Source organism: Amblyomma maculatum, chromosome 10 (assembly GCF_055883805.1).
Source record: "Amblyomma maculatum isolate TAMU_Amacu chromosome 10, ASM5588380v1, whole genome shotgun sequence".
Taxonomy (NCBI): Eukaryota; Metazoa; Arthropoda; class Arachnida; order Ixodida; family Ixodidae; genus Amblyomma; species Amblyomma maculatum.
In genome coordinates, this window is record NC_139353.1 from 112266291 (window position 1) to 112281900 (window position 15610).

The 15610-nt window shown below is 45.7% G+C and overlaps 1 long non-coding RNA gene across 1 annotated transcript in view; it reads right to left on the reverse strand.

The window, feature by feature from the left end:
* Positions 1-15610, reverse strand: part of LOC146177252 (uncharacterized) — a 64137-nt gene that overhangs the window by 16006 nt on the left and 32521 nt on the right. Inside the window, exons 2-3 of the long non-coding RNA XR_014701014.1 lie at positions 12077-12174; positions 5732-5855 (exon numbers count right to left, since the gene is read on the reverse strand). This is a non-coding gene — a long non-coding RNA (uncharacterized LOC146177252). The remainder of the gene's footprint in view (positions 1-5731; positions 5856-12076; positions 12175-15610) is intronic.

The following is a 15610-nucleotide window of genomic DNA, read 5'->3' on the forward strand; positions in this document are numbered from 1 at the left end:
CCCATTGGTCGAGCTGCCGCAGCAAAAACAGAACTTTCATCTCGCATCCAATCCTCTACGGAGTCCTACCTTGCGTATATTCAAGACGTGCTTGCGTTGTGTCGCAAGGTCAACTGCTCAATGACAGAAAATGACAAGGTAGGCCATATCCTCAAGGGATTGCGGATGATGCGTTCAACATCCTGTTCTGCATGAATTGCTCCACCGCCGACTCAGTGCTTCAAGTCTGTCGAAAATTCGAGCAGGCTAAACAACGACGCCTCGTACATCGCTTTGAGCGCCTTCCAAACACCGCAGCTACATCATCCTGCGATGATCTGGTCCCTTTGCAACAACCTTCCTATCCCATGAACATAACTTGTATCGTCCGGAGAGAACTCGAGGCCTTAGCTCCTACACCACTCATGTCTCCGCTACCCGACACCGTGGCCATGATACAGGCTGTAGTTCGCCAAGAACTTGCAAACGTCGGCCTGTCCTCCAGCCCCGTGTCGCCCACGCCACCATCCCACTCTGTTCCTGTAGTGGCTGCTGCTACTGCCAGCCCACCTTCCCCACGTCGCTACCTTAGTCGCAATCCTGCAGAGTGGTGCACCTCAGACGACAGGCCAATTTGCTTCATTTGCTGTCGCGCCGGTCACAGAGCGCGTTATTGCCGTAGCCGTGCCTTCTCCGCTCCTCGCTCCTATTACAACGCCGACCGCCGATACTCTTCCCTGTCCAACCAAAGGAGCTCTTACCAGTCTACGATGGACCAGGACATTATCTTTCTCAACAAGATGAGACTCGAAACGAAACCGTTCCCCCTGCCCGTCGCACCAGCCGATCTCCATCCCCACTGGCTCGTCGATCCCGTTCACCGGTATCTCACCGCAGCTCCTCCCCATCACACGCCGGTACCTACTCGGGAAACTAGCGAGTGCAGCGCCCTGGAGTGACGCTGCATTCCCGACCCGGACTGTCAACTCGGAACTGACCCCCACACCTAGACAAAACCTCGTTGATATTCTTGTGGACGGAGTCTCCGTTTCTGCCCTTATTGATACTGGAGCCCACATTTCTGTTCTCAGCTCCTCGCTCCGTCGACGCCTCAATAAAGTCCTCACACCTGCTTCCTCGTCTACCGTTCGTGTTGCTGATGGCAACACAACTACTGTCATTGGTATGTGTACTGCGAGAGTTACCACTGCCGACCGCCACATCCCTGTGCTATTTACAGTCCTCACCAGTTGCCTTCATGAAGTTATATTAGGACTCGACTTTTTAACAGAACACTCCGCTCTCATTGACTGTTATTCTGGACTGATTCATCTAGACCTGCCCCTCTGCCCTGACAACAAAGCTCCTGAAACTTCAACGCTCCGTCTTCGCTCCGCTACATTTAGTCGCCTACCACCAGAAGCCGCAGTGTATGTGCTGATGTCGCCTTTTCCCTCCGTTCCGGATGGCGACTACGTTGTTTGCCCCATAACTGACGTGACACTTGAGCGTAGCATCGCTCTACCTCACAATATAGTGCATGTAGCGAATAACAGCACTTGTATTCCAGTCCTTAACTTCAGCTCTTTTGTGCAAGTTCTTCCTGAGGGCATTTCTCTCGCCGAACTGACCCAATTGTCGGAGTTTATTGTGGCTGCTCTTTTACGTGACCCTATTGCCGCAGTGCCGGCGCGACCTGCACCGTTCCCACCTCAGGAGGGCCGTATATCCGGCATGGTTGCTCCTGACTTGCGCCCTGATCGTGCTAAAGCACTTACGACCCTACTGACATCGTACAGAGATATTTTTGATTTTGGTGACCGACCCTTGGGTCAAACGTCCCTCGTTACACATCGAATCGATACCGGAGACGCCAGCCCAATTCACAGACGACCTTTCCGAGTCGCCATTTCTGAACGTCGCCTCATACAAGATGAAGTCGACAAGGTGTTGGCAAGGAACATTATAGAGCCTTCCAGCAGTCCCTGGGCATCACCTGTCGTGCTTGTTAAAAAGAAGGACAATACCTGGAGGTTCTGCGTTGATTACCGACATCTCAACAAAATACAAAGAAGGACGTTTACCCACTCCCCAGGATAGATGATGCCCTTGACTGCTTGCACGGTGCCAGCTATTTTTCTTCGATTGATCTCCGTTCTGGTTATTGGCAGATCGCTGTTGACGAACGGGATCGAGAGAAGACCGCTTTCGTCACACCTGATGGCCTGTACCAATTCAAGGTGATGCCATTTGGTCTGTGTAATGGGCCCGCAACATTCGAGCGCATGATGGATTCTCTTTTGCGCGGTTTCAAATGGACGACGTGTTTATGTTATCTCGATGACGTTATTGTCTTTTCCTCGACCTTCGAGAGCCATCTCCATCGCCTTGAGGCCATTCTTCGAGTCTTCCGAAGAGCTGGCCTTCAGCTTAACTCGAAGTGTAGCTTCGGCCGACGTGAACTCAAGGTGCTCGGTCACGTGGTCGACGCACGTGGCGTTCGACCCGACCGAGACAAAATACGTGCTGTAAGAGCATTTCCTACACCCCGCTGTACCAGTGACGTGCGTAGTTTTCTAGGCCTTTGCTCCTATTTTCGGCGGTTTGTCCCAACTTTGCGGAGACTGCTCGCCCACTCACCAATCTTATGAAGAACGACGCTCCATTTTACTGGGACCAAGAACAGTCTCAAGCATTTTCTGCGCTGATTGGGTCCCTCTCCAACCCACCCATCCTGGCGCACTTCAATCCCTCAGCACCAACGGAGGTACGCACCGACGCCAGTGGTCACGGTATTGGTGCCATTCTTGCCCAACAGCAGATGGGTCGCCCTCGCGTCATTGCTTATGCCAGTCGCCTCCTTTCTGCGGCTGAGAGGAATTACTCGTTCACAGAACGTGAGTGCTTAGCCCTCGTGTGGGCCATCACAAAGTTTCGCCCTTACTTGTTTGGCCGCCGGTTCTCCGTCATCACCGACCACCACTCCTTATGTTGGCTTTCTACGCTGAAGGACCCTACTGGTCGCCTGGGGCGTTGGGCCCTCCCTCTTCAGGAATACACTTTTTCTGTCGTCCACAAGTCCGGCCGATTGCACGCTGGCGCCGACTGCCTCTCCCGCAACCCGGTAGATCCACCACCCACCAGCTAGTGTGACGATGACACATGTGTATTGGCCATCTCTGACCTTTTAAACATTCGCCATGAACAGCGCTTAGACCCCAAGCTTTGCAGTATTATCAATCGCCTCAGCGCTAATCACCTTGATGCAACCCTTGCTTTGTTCGTGCTCCACAGCAGCACCTTATACCGGCGGAATATGCGACCAGATAGCGCCGAGCTTCTGCTTGTAGTCCCCGAACACCTGCGCACCACCGTTCTACAGCAACTGCACGACGTGCCCACTGCGGGTCATCTTGGTCTATCTCGCACGTACGAAAGCGTCCGCCGCCGTTCTTTTGGCCGGGCCTCTATCGCTCTGTTCGTCGTTACGTGGCTTCTTGTGACCGGTGTCAGCGACGGAAGAAGCCATCGGTGGTGCCTGCTGATTACCTGCAGCCGATCGACATTCCAGTAGACCCGTTTTCCCGAGTTGGCCTTGATCTCATCGGGCCTTTCCCACTCTCTTCATCGGGGAATAAATGGATTGCGGTGACCACGGATTATACTACGCGCTACGCTGTCACCCGAGCGATACCTACCAGCTGTACAACTGACGTGGCTGCGTTTCTTCTCCACGACGTCATCCTTCTCCATAGTGCTCCACGCCAGCTGCTCACTGACCGTGGCCGTTGCTTTCTTGCTCGGGTAGTCGACGAAATTCTCCGGTTCTGCTCCATTAAGCACTATTTCACCACCGCTTACCATCCACAAACGAACGGCCTCACCGAACGCCTCAACCGGACGCTCACGGACATGTTGTCAATGTATGTATGGGATGATCACGGTGACTGGGATGTTACTTTGCCGTTTGTAACGTTCGTATATAATCCCTCCCGTCACGACACAATGGGCTACTCACCGTTTTATCTTCTATACGGCCGCGACCCTCCCCTTCCGTTTGAGAGCGTACTGCCTCCCACCGTAAATGCCAGCTCTTATGTTCGTGACGCCATATCTCGAGCTGACGCCGCCCGGGTTATTGCTCGCCGCCGACTAGCTTCCTACCAAAATTCCCAGAAACGCCGCCATGATGCTCGTCACCGCGACGTACACTACTCTCCGGGTTTTCTCGTCTTGCTCTGGACTCCCGCTCGTAGAGTTGGGCTGTGTGAAAAGCTCATGCCACGCAACGCAGGACCCTACCGTGTCTTACGGCCAGTCACTCCTGTCACATATGAGATCACCCCTGTGCATCCGCCGCAACAGTCCCCTATGCCACGTACCGAGATCGTTCATGTCGCCCGAATGAAGCCGTACTACACCTGCAGTAGTTCGACATAATGCGCACCGAGACTGTGCTTTTCGTGGGGGGTAATGTTACATATATGACCTGCGCGTTGCTGGATGTTGAAGAAGAGGACGATTAACAGTAGTGCCGCGAAAGGAAGACGAAGCTGAAGAAACCGTTGAGACTTGCCTGAAAACTTGCTCTACTGTGCTGTGGACGCTTGCCCTTCACCTGCTGTGGTTTCTGTGCTAGCCTTCTGCCCCGTATCAATATGCTCCATAGCAGCGAAGGTAGCAATCTACAGTAGTGCAGTTTTTGACAGTAAACAGCAAATTCAACATTCTTTTCTAAACATATTTCCCCCGTGTTGATTACATAATGGTGTTTTACAGAACACGCATCCGCATAGAAACAAAGCCTACAAAACGCATTTCTCTAGAAGTTTGTCCGGTTGCAATATTTTTGAAGATGATAAAAAAGAGGGAGAGAAAATACAACAGAAAGTCAGGAAAAGATGAAAGTGGATGATAAGAGATGGGGCTGATGTATTAACGCGGTCATCGAAGCAGTGATTTTTGTTAGCAGACAGCAAACTGCCTTCCAGCCACCTGAGGAGAAGGCGAGTGTTGCCTGCTCAAATGGGACTTCTCGTCCCAGTAGTTGGTTCTCTGCCATGAATTTAAATAGAAGATATGTGGCCATCTTCTCGCGCTGTTTATTGATTTATTCATGTAATTTTGCCTTACATGGCAAAAAAATAATAAAACTGAACTCGAGAAATGTAAGCACTGCTCTAAGAACCGCGTAATTACAGAGACAGAAGACAAAACAGAAACCCAGGTTTCACCAAGCATTCTTGCCTTGTTCTGGTGTTGCGAGTGCAAAAAAACTCTAGATAAATGACGATAAGCTCATCTCAAAGCTGAATGTCAGAATAAAAAGCAGACAACAATGAAGTAGAGCGCTTGCTTGAAAACACAAAATATGTTGTCAAAATGCAGAGCGAGCAATTTCTTTCAAATGACACCTCCACTTCGCCGTGCAAATATCTAGTATGTAAGTACCCTGCAGCCAAGTAATGCCACGCAGTAACGTCAGTACTACACTTAGGTGCAACAAAAGAAATGAAGTTGCATGAAAAATCCTCTTTTGATCAAAGCAAACCCAAACAATAGAGGTTGTACAGGATATGCCTTCATTTTAGTGACATCTGTGGTTTGTAATTAGCAGTGATCTATCTGAAGAGAAAATGCAATCACAGTAATGAAGAAGCAGTAATAGAGAGACGTACGTCTAGTCGACAATACGATCCACTGAATTAAAGCACTGTCACTGCAAGAAATGAAATTTTCGAAAAATAATTACCTTATGATACATGAGATTTCCCTGACAGGATACGCCAAGTGTGTAATTTGGCTCTCTGGTCTTTGAGAAGTGACATTTTTCAATTGGATCTGTTGCAAGTCTCATTTGTTTTGCCGTCATATTTCTGAAAAATAGATGAGAAACTTGAATTTCTGTAATGTGTGTCTACATGCAGAGCTGCAGCGGAATTCGTTGCAAATTTCATTTTCTCTAATGTTAAATGGGCGATGCGATCCTGGCCTCTATTTTTCTTAATAGATGGAAATAAAGTAGGGTAAAAACTGCAAATATAGATTCACGGTTTTTAAATTGTTGGGCTAGCTGTAACTAGTGGCAATATAGTTAAGTGACAAGCCCGCTTCTGTCAAGTATTGAGCAATGAAGCAAGAGTTTTATTTCGTACATAGGATAGGGTCAAATCTCAGAACTATTACTAACACTACGGTATGCAGCAAAGCAATGGTTGAAGTATGTCCGTCGCGCCAAGCAAGCCAATACTAGGCCTGAGATGTAGAACTACACTGAACGTAAATTTCGCTGAGCATTAATAATTTTGCAGACCATACACACACGCATACCTGGGAGGCTGCTTTGCGGACAGCTCAACCCGCCGGTCAGAAATGGCTGGTCGATTGGGCTCTAAGTGAAGCAAAAGCCCGTGAACTCCTGGACTAGTAGGGGACCACCCTGGAAGACTTTTTTTAATTAAATAAAGTTGTTTCCATCCATCCATCCACACGCATATATCAGTGGAAAATCATACAAAGCAGAGTTTGTTGCGTCTTTCGGATTGTGAACTTAGGGGCCGGGTAAACGCTGTGATGATCCGCAACGTCGTGGTGGTGGAATGAAATAGGAGCCTGTATAAGGCAATTTCTCTTAATTAGTATCATTTAGTTACTCATTGCCACCGAAGTAGTTGAGTATATGGTCAAGTGTAGTCCAATACTTAGTAAGCCATCACTGCTACCCCTAGTCCGGGAGCCAACCCTTTTGGGGAACAGCGTCGTGTTGGCTGAAATGACCAGCCACATTATAACAAAATGAAGGAAAAAGTTTGACTGTGAAGGTGCTGTAAATATGCTCTTTCGTTTACGTATTCATTACAAAGCTAAATATACATCTGTTATTGAGTTGCTGCAAAATCCGCAAATGCGACACATTTTCCTCCTTTCAGTGTAACCATAAAGCAACGGCACTGCTTTCAGTTATCACTGTGATCTTATCGTTCATAACGTTTTATAGTACAACGCGAATTAAACATATAAAAAGATGTTCGGTGGTAAATATGTTTGTGCTGGTTACATTGCCTGAGAAATCAGTCGTTCTAAATACTCTCTGTATATTTCGACAAAGGCATTATTTTTTTCAATGCAGGAGCAGTGTTTGTTCATTTACGCTGTTCTAACAGAATTCGCTAAGGTAGGACGAGACGTTCCCACGATATACTTCACAAGTATGGCTTTGTATTTAAAGGTGTTTTGTGTTGCTTGACTCATGCATACATTACTATGTTACGTCCCAAAGGTAGAATCAAATACGTTTGTTACAGCTGTAGCTGGAAGAAGGAACTGGCACTGAATATTTTTTTACTACAAAGCAAGTATAAGTGATAGTCTGACAGGAGTGTTTTATTTAATAATAGGCTTGCTTAGATGAGAAACCGTTGAATGTTAAATGGGCAACGATATTTTTTATTGTCAGGAAGAAAATATTGTCACGTGGTGGTGACACTGACATAGGCCACGAATAGGACAGGTAGCTAAACTACAGTAATTAACTTTTTATAGGGCTAACTTGCGCTCGCTAAAGAACTAAGATACTCGGCGGCGCCGATAACAACAAACGTGCACGTTGTGACTAAGAATGGCCGTTTCACTCGTCAGCGCTCAATTTAAAAGTGGTGTACAAACATCTGGACGAAAACGCAAATAGTGACTAGAGTAACCGCGAACATTGTAGAAACACAAGCGCGTGGCTGGAATCCTTCGAGATATATCTCGATTAGTCTGCAACAGCAAAGGAAACTTCACCTACAAAGGTTACTGCCTTTAGTTTCGCCTTCGGGGGTTAGGTGACCTTCTCCACACACTGTCATCATAGTGGCGGTATGGCGACGCAACGCGGCCCTTAGAATTTGTATGTCCCAAAGTATCGGTGTAGTAACTTTTCACTTAGTCCACGACGACGGATCGCCGTCCATACACACATTTTGTCGACTGGCTTGTACTCGGCGTGGCTTCGTCGTAAGATTTTTCGCCGGGTGTCTGTGCGCTGCTGATCTTTATTACGCAGACTTGCGAGTCATCGGGCTTTCTCGCACGCTGGAGACAAGCGACGACGTCGAGGTTGCCTGCTTCTGTCACGAGGACGTCATTGCTTAAGGCGAGCGACGACTACTGGCGCTTGAACACAGCAGGAGGGGAAGCGGTGTTGCCTTCCCAGTAATTGGCTAGGTCTTTCAACCCAGGGTCTCATCGCTGCTGTTCTAATAAACTGCTGGCTCTTACCGGTCCAGAAAAGCATTGTCGTCTTCTTTCAGGGCAGCGTAAACTGAAACTCGTGATAAGCAGTTTGCGTCGAAAATGCTTGCATCCAGACTTGTAGACTAAAGTCACGTCAAATTACTGAAGACATAACCTCCATCTGGCAAAGCGGCCGGGGTGGGCTTTCAAATATGCCAGCCAGTTCTAAGTTAACCAGGTTTGACCTGGGCTGTCACTCAGCCAAAGCTTCAGAGAACAGATCTGTGCATACTCACTGTATCCACTTTAGTAAAAAGCTTGTAAACCCGCAGAACAAAGCCCACAGAGAGAACAAATGATAAGATGTCAAGTGTTTACAAGTTGAGTGCCAGTCTATGAGCCCTCAAGGTCACATAACTGCCAATAAATGAAAAGCAGGCATTCAGGGCTACGTGGAGTTGAAGTCAATGTATTCTTATGAAGTCAAGATTTCCTGTCACTATACTCAATCTCACAAGCTGTCTGCTGCACCTGGCCCATTCGAGATCATATAGATTATAGTAGGTAATTGTGCTCTTAGGTGCCTCTCACCCCTTGAATTGGCCAGGGAGAAAGTAGGAGCACAATGACCTACTTGGACCCTTTGCAAAACTCAATGCGTCACCTATATTATATAGCAAAATCTTGGTGGGAGAATATTTTTGCACATCTTGGGTGCACAGTCACGTGATACATGGGTGATGTAGCCTATATGTCACATACACATATCTCCTAGATTTTTTTTTTTTTTACAGAGGCATGCTGCTTAGTCAAAAGACGCGATGCGCGGGAGTGTAGTGCACACCGATTCTGTGCGTTTGCAATTTTTTGTTTTCGTTCTGTTTCTTCCGATAGTTTGGTGGAACGGCTGGTATGCAATGCGATGCGGGATTCTGGAGTCGTGAGTCTGTTTTTTCACAGCATGTCACCGGGATGGTGCGTTTGCTTTCTGCAGTCTAAAAAAAAATGTGCAAGAGTACTTGCCGTGTGCGGGGCTGCATATATATTGAGTACCAGAGTGAGAGTTATTTGCACACACGCATGCCCATACGTGCCCATACACATGCAGTTTTGTAGTGGCGCAAAAAAAAGTAATTCTGTCAAGACAGAGCATCTTCTAAAGGGCACGTAAACTTTGACGTTTGGATTAAGCAATGGAATTATACAAGATGTTTCACATAAGGTTTGCTTTATGGGGTTTAACGCCCCAAAGCGACTCAGGCTTGTATCACATGGGGGGCTTAACTCAAGGTACAAAACCAGCCCATGTGCGGACACAGAAGCAGTCAAACCTTCGGTGCTACAAAAAAAAAGCAAGCATGCACACTGCTCTGTGCTTTGCCGAGGCAGCTCCAAGCCATCACTCACTTGAAACCGTGCTGCCTGCGTTGGCCAGCCTGCCCCTCGATTCATTCATTTTTTCCGCACTGCTAAATAAAAAAAAAAGAAAGCATGCATACTGCTGTGCGTTTAGCTCGCAGGACAGCTAGACTCCCCTCCCATTACCTCCACTCCCCCTTCCCACCCGCCACTCATTTTAAAGGACCAACATCCCAGCACCCTTGCGTCCTTCCCGCACAGACCGGGCAACCCTTTTCTCACTCTCTCCCAGTAGAATGAAAAAAAAAAGCCCATGCAGGACATGCAGGAGTGACATAGCCACGTCACTTTTGTTTCAATGAGGTTTGGGTTGCTTTGACCTGAGCAGCAGTATAGGGAGCGCTCAAGATTTGATTGCTTCTGTGCGCAGCACGTTAGAGCACAGGGCTCGATCGGCCACCCTTGTACCTTAAGTTAAACCCGTTGTGTGAAACGATAGTGCCGGAAAATTGTTGGTTCATAAGCTAAGCCACATCTTTTATGAATTTACAACTTAACTTCAAACACCAACGTTTATGTGCCCTTAGAAGATGCTCTCAGTCTTGACAGTTATTTCTTTTCTGCCACTGCAAAACAGCATGTGTGTGGCATGCGTGTGTGCAAGTAACTCATGCACTAGCCTTGCATGTTTTCATTACAATGAGGAAAACAAATGCACAATCCCTGCAGCGCACTGTGAAGAAGAACACTCTTGACTCCGTGTCCTTGCATTGCTCGAATACCACCAACGCCACTAAACCACCGGAAGAAAAAGAATGAAAGCTAAGCAAAAGATAGCAAATGCACAGAATCGGCGCTCACTCTAAATTCCCTTGCATCATGCTTTTTGACTGAGCAGCGCTTCTCTCTCAAGGAAAAAAAGAATACAAACTCCACAAGATATGTGTACGTAACACATAGGCTATGTCACTGATGTATCACATGATTGTGCACTTAAGACATGCAAAAATATCCTCCCAATTCCCTTTGGGGCAGAGGGTGCAATGCTGAATATTTCTGTATCAAACCTCATGTTATGCACGAATCTGACGAGAAGCATGCCTTCACTATTGAAAACCAGAAGGGCGGAAGTGGGGGGGGGGGGGGGGGGGTTATGAATTTTGTTACTGAGTGGAGCAGGTAATGGATGTGGTCATTGTCACAAGAAATGTCTCCTGGCAGCCACCTATTTCTGCCCCCAAAACAGGTTTGGTCGCCACAGTGAAGGGGTTTGCGCTGAGCAGAGAAGCATTGCAGAAATATTCTGCCAGAAAAACCCCATACTTCATTCATGGTCTATGATTACATATGGCATAGTGTAATCAATAACACTCCCCTGTTTTCTCTTTTCACTTTACATACAAATTATATTCGCACTCAGTTTAGCTACCAAAAAAGTGCAGGGGGGCCTTTTAGAGAGGAAATTTGTCAGAGCTGATTTATAAGAAAGCAGCCATCAACGGGTCTAGTTGAAGACAGGAAGACCAGAAAAATAACCCTCCAGAAAGGTCTTCAAGGAGTTCCAATTTGAGAAAAATTTATTCACAGTAGTTTTGCATAAATGTGTGAAATCTAGGAAAACAAAGACAAACATGCTGAAAAAAAGAAAAATTAAATAGGGACAAGAGAGGTGGCAACTGCGAAAAAGAGAGCCACCTGTAACCGTGGTCTAGACGCATGCCAGGCTGTCACTTTGGGTTTATATTATATAGGCTCATGCTCTCTTCGATTGTTCCCTCTGAAGTGCACTTTTAGTTTTCATGTAGGCCTGCTTTTAGAAAAAAACCATGCAATTTTTTTGAGAATTTTAAGCAGCAAATAATTTCAGGAGTTCCAAAGCTCCTTGAAATAGTTCCTGAAAACCAAGCGTACTCAATGATATCAAAGACCTGTGTAAACCACACTCCATGATCATCATATTGAAGGGAATGGCTTACCAGCCCAGCCTCTGGGGCCTGTGCCCAATAAAGTATGGATGCATCATGTAGAACTTATGAAATCAGCTGGTAATGACATCTGTTTCAAAACTTCTGGCTTTTCCTATCTTAAAGTAAGCTCGCATTTTCAGTAAGTAGCACTTTAGTGGATAGAATGCAGTAATTTATAATAAAAGACAGCTTCAGCTTGTCCTCAATGTCCTTTTATTACTCTAAAGCTGAACATGAGCTATGAGAGACATCAAGAAGGAGGGCTCTGGGTTAATTTCCAGAGCCCTCTTCCACAGAAGTTCTTCAAGCTATGCAGTGGCACCAAATGTGGGCAGGCAAATTTGCATTTTGCCTATATCAACAGGCCACAGGCACCATTCCACTCCGCATTCTCAAACTCAACAGCCAAATGTCATAGCCAATAAGCAACGGCAGCAAGCAAAGAAAACACTGAAGAAACCTAAATGTCAAAATAAACATGAGGGGTCACAAATGCAGTAGTGGGTTAGGCAAATAAAAAACTACACATACTGAAAGATGTCTTCAGTACTTACATCAATGTCCTGCTTCTTGCCCACCACAGCACAGCACAATTCCGGCAAAGGGTATAGAGCTTGAAGGAGCCATTGCTTACGAAGCCACATGGAACTTGCTGCAAGGTAAAAAGTACCATGACCCAAGAAATTAGTGAAAACGTAATATGGTGCAACACGTACATGCAGAGGCTTTGTGAGCAAGAAATAAAGGCACAGAGTAGGAACACCACAATTCTGTTTTTTTTCTTGAAATGATGCACGACATGCTGGTGCAGGTCACTGCATGAAATTTGCCTCTGCCTGCTAAATAATCTTAAATTATTATTTTTTTAATTCAAAATTTCACTTTGGGATTCAATTAGTTGAAGGGCGATTGCCTACAATGCCAGAGAAGAAACAATGTTGACATCACCCGAGACATACCAACAGTGAAATAAAATAACTCCTTTCACTCCATCTCGTCGCCAGCCTGGCAAAAGAGCAAGTCAGGCATCACAGTGCCCCTAGTTACAAATAAAAAAGCATTTACTTGACCTTAACTGCAAGTGCATTTTAACAGCCTATCCATAATCCACCAGTTCCCACTAGGTTCGAGATCAGACAAGCCCTCCCTTTCTTTATGCTTTACATCGAGCGAGCACCTTAATTGGTACTGCAGGGCCTAATACATGCCTGCAACTACAATACTACTTTTCTAAGAGATGTGGAACTTCATTAAAATTCATTTTATGACCGAAGTAGCAAAGATTGTATTTTATCTTGAAAGAAGCAGCAAGAAAAAACAAGGGTATGAAAGGAGACAATACGGGCACTAGCTTACAACTAATGTTTATTGAAGCACACATGAAATATATAGAGAAGACGAGCAACAACGCAAACCACTCAATCACTGATAAGCAAAAAGCAAGACATGAATCACTAAAATTTAAGAACAGTTCCCTATCTAGATAACCCAACTCACTGCATGGTAACATGATGGATGGCTCACTAACACATTCATTACCTAGTTGTAAAATATGTCTAGCTTCAATGATTTCTCAGCTGATTTGCAATGGATGACAGCCAGAATGTGCACAGCAGAAAGAAACTGAAAGCAACCAGTGCATTCTTACAATGCACAGCCAAGTTGACCTCTACCTATATCTACTCAAATGGAACCGTTCGGAAGTTGTAGTGATTCATGTTTTGCTGTCTGCTTATTGGTGACTGAGCGGTTTGCAGTGTTGCTTGGCATTATATATTTCTTATTTGCATCAATAAACATTAGTTGCGAGTTAGCATCTGCTTGCTTCTTTTCACGTCCTTGTTTTTTCGTGCTGCTACTTTCAAGATGACACCTTACCAACTCACCCAAATTACATCCTTATGATTGTATTTTAGTCAGTGAAATTTTACTTCATGTGACACTAATCAACACACATGACCACGTTTCATGGAACTTAAAGCCAATCAATGAGAGCCTCATCATAAAGCATGAAAGTTGGCTCAGATATGCAGCTCTCCATGCCAACACAGCTTGCACAGACATGATTTTCTGTGGTAAACAAAACACTGGGCTGCTGCAAGGGCGGTACAGAGCAAGCAGAGGGTGCTCTGACACTGAGAAGAAATGTGGCATTGAATCTTGCTGTACATGGAGGCAATGTTTTGGGGCTATGCAGCCGAGTCTAGGTACGAAAGAAAAGGAGAAAAGTTTCTGTCCCCTTGCCGTGAAGAGTGGTTTGCTCACTATTTGGGCTAGGAGTGTACTGGGCTGAAGTGAAGGGAGGAAGTTGGAGAGTTAATGCAAGGTCACTAGGGCTGAAGTAACCCACTCTACATGGCAAGGGGAAAGAGGTATGTTGCCTCTTCCTTTCTGCCTAACTTCAGCTGCATAGCCACAGTTATCCCCGAGTATAGTGATGAGCTACCGTGATCAAGACTTGTAGAACTGAAAACTGAAAGTAACAAAGGGGTATGGCATGATTAAAATATCTATGGTGTCCAGGTGAATAGCACGCTGCACTCCAGGGTTGCTGACTGCGCATTTACTTATTTTATATTTAAAAAAAAACAGTAGTTAGTGAACCATAAATATAATACTTCTGCTATTATCAAGATTCCACAGCTCTGTAAACTGCATGAAGAAAGTGAAACTCAATAGCTTGCACTGACAACTCACCAGGCACCCACTGGTGAAATAAAAGTGGAGCAAAATGTCATCTGCATTCACCACATTCATCATGAAGGTATTGCAGACACTAAGCATAGCTCACCATCATAGCACTTCTGATATCATATCCAAGCCATCTATAAAGCTACCTAGCTTGTTACATGAACATATCAACAGATGACTTTTCAATGGTCATATGACTGACCAAATTCTCATGAAAAAAAAAATGTTTATGACTAAATCAGCACTTTTCTCAGAGTTCACTGCATGGGAGTGAGTTCGTCAACTGCTAGTGTTTCAGAAAAAGGGGTCATCAAACTGTAAGTAACCTGAGTTGAGTTGCAAACAACAAAATTTCGGAGAGTGGTGAGGAGCAGACTTTGTGGCATTACGAAGGTCATCTACTAACGCTAACAGTAGGCAACCTTGATTTGATGACAGGGTTCAACATGCCAAAGAAACTTAGACAATGAGGGTCAGCAATAGTAGGTAGCTCTGGATAATTTTGACTATCTGCACTTCTTCAATGTGCACTGACACTGTACAGCACATGGGGACTTAGCGTTTTGCTACCACCGAAATGTAACCACCCCGGCTCAGACCGAGCCCGCGTCACCCAGCTCACTAGTCAAATGCCCTAAACACTGAAACCACCACAGTGGGGTGCAGGCAGCCTTGAAGAGGGTTACATTTGCAGGCATGTTTTGTACAAGCCAAGCTTATATAAGCTGGGTATGGCCAAGCTGCGGCTAATGAGTAGCATGAGGCTCCTTGCAAAGTGCAGATACCGACAGCTTGGCACCTGTCCACCACCCACCATTTGCAGTATTTCTGCCTCTACAGCCAGCTTCTCTGTTCTTTCTCCTTTAAGTTCCAAACCACCTATTGTTTAGAATTCTTTTGAACAATGAAACAATATGCCACCCTCATGGACATACATCTAACAGAGCTGCTCACGACTGTAACCATGCTCATTCGAGAATTTCAATATGCTTGCTTTACAAATGGGGCAGTAGAGGCATATTAACAATCGTGGCATGAGTTCTTCACTGTGACCACCAGCTTTGTTAAATGAAAAAAAAAAGTCATTATCATTTACTTTGCTCTTTGTAAAATGTTGCCTTTTTAGTCAAGAGTTCTCATTAAAGGTATGGCAGCAGTTGCGTAGGCCCATAGCTAAAGAGCTCTCTGACATATGCCCGCATTGTATTAGCTTGCTCGTATATTGAACTGAGCCTTAGCAAGCTTCGCAGTGATGCAAAGAGATGTTTGCCCATGCTAACATCTTGGCATTTCCATAATGGCGCAGATCAGTGTCTTCACTCTACTTGTGCTATGAGCATTCCTGTCATTAGCACATATTGAAAGTAAAAAGGATGACAGCAGGCAATGCGACATAT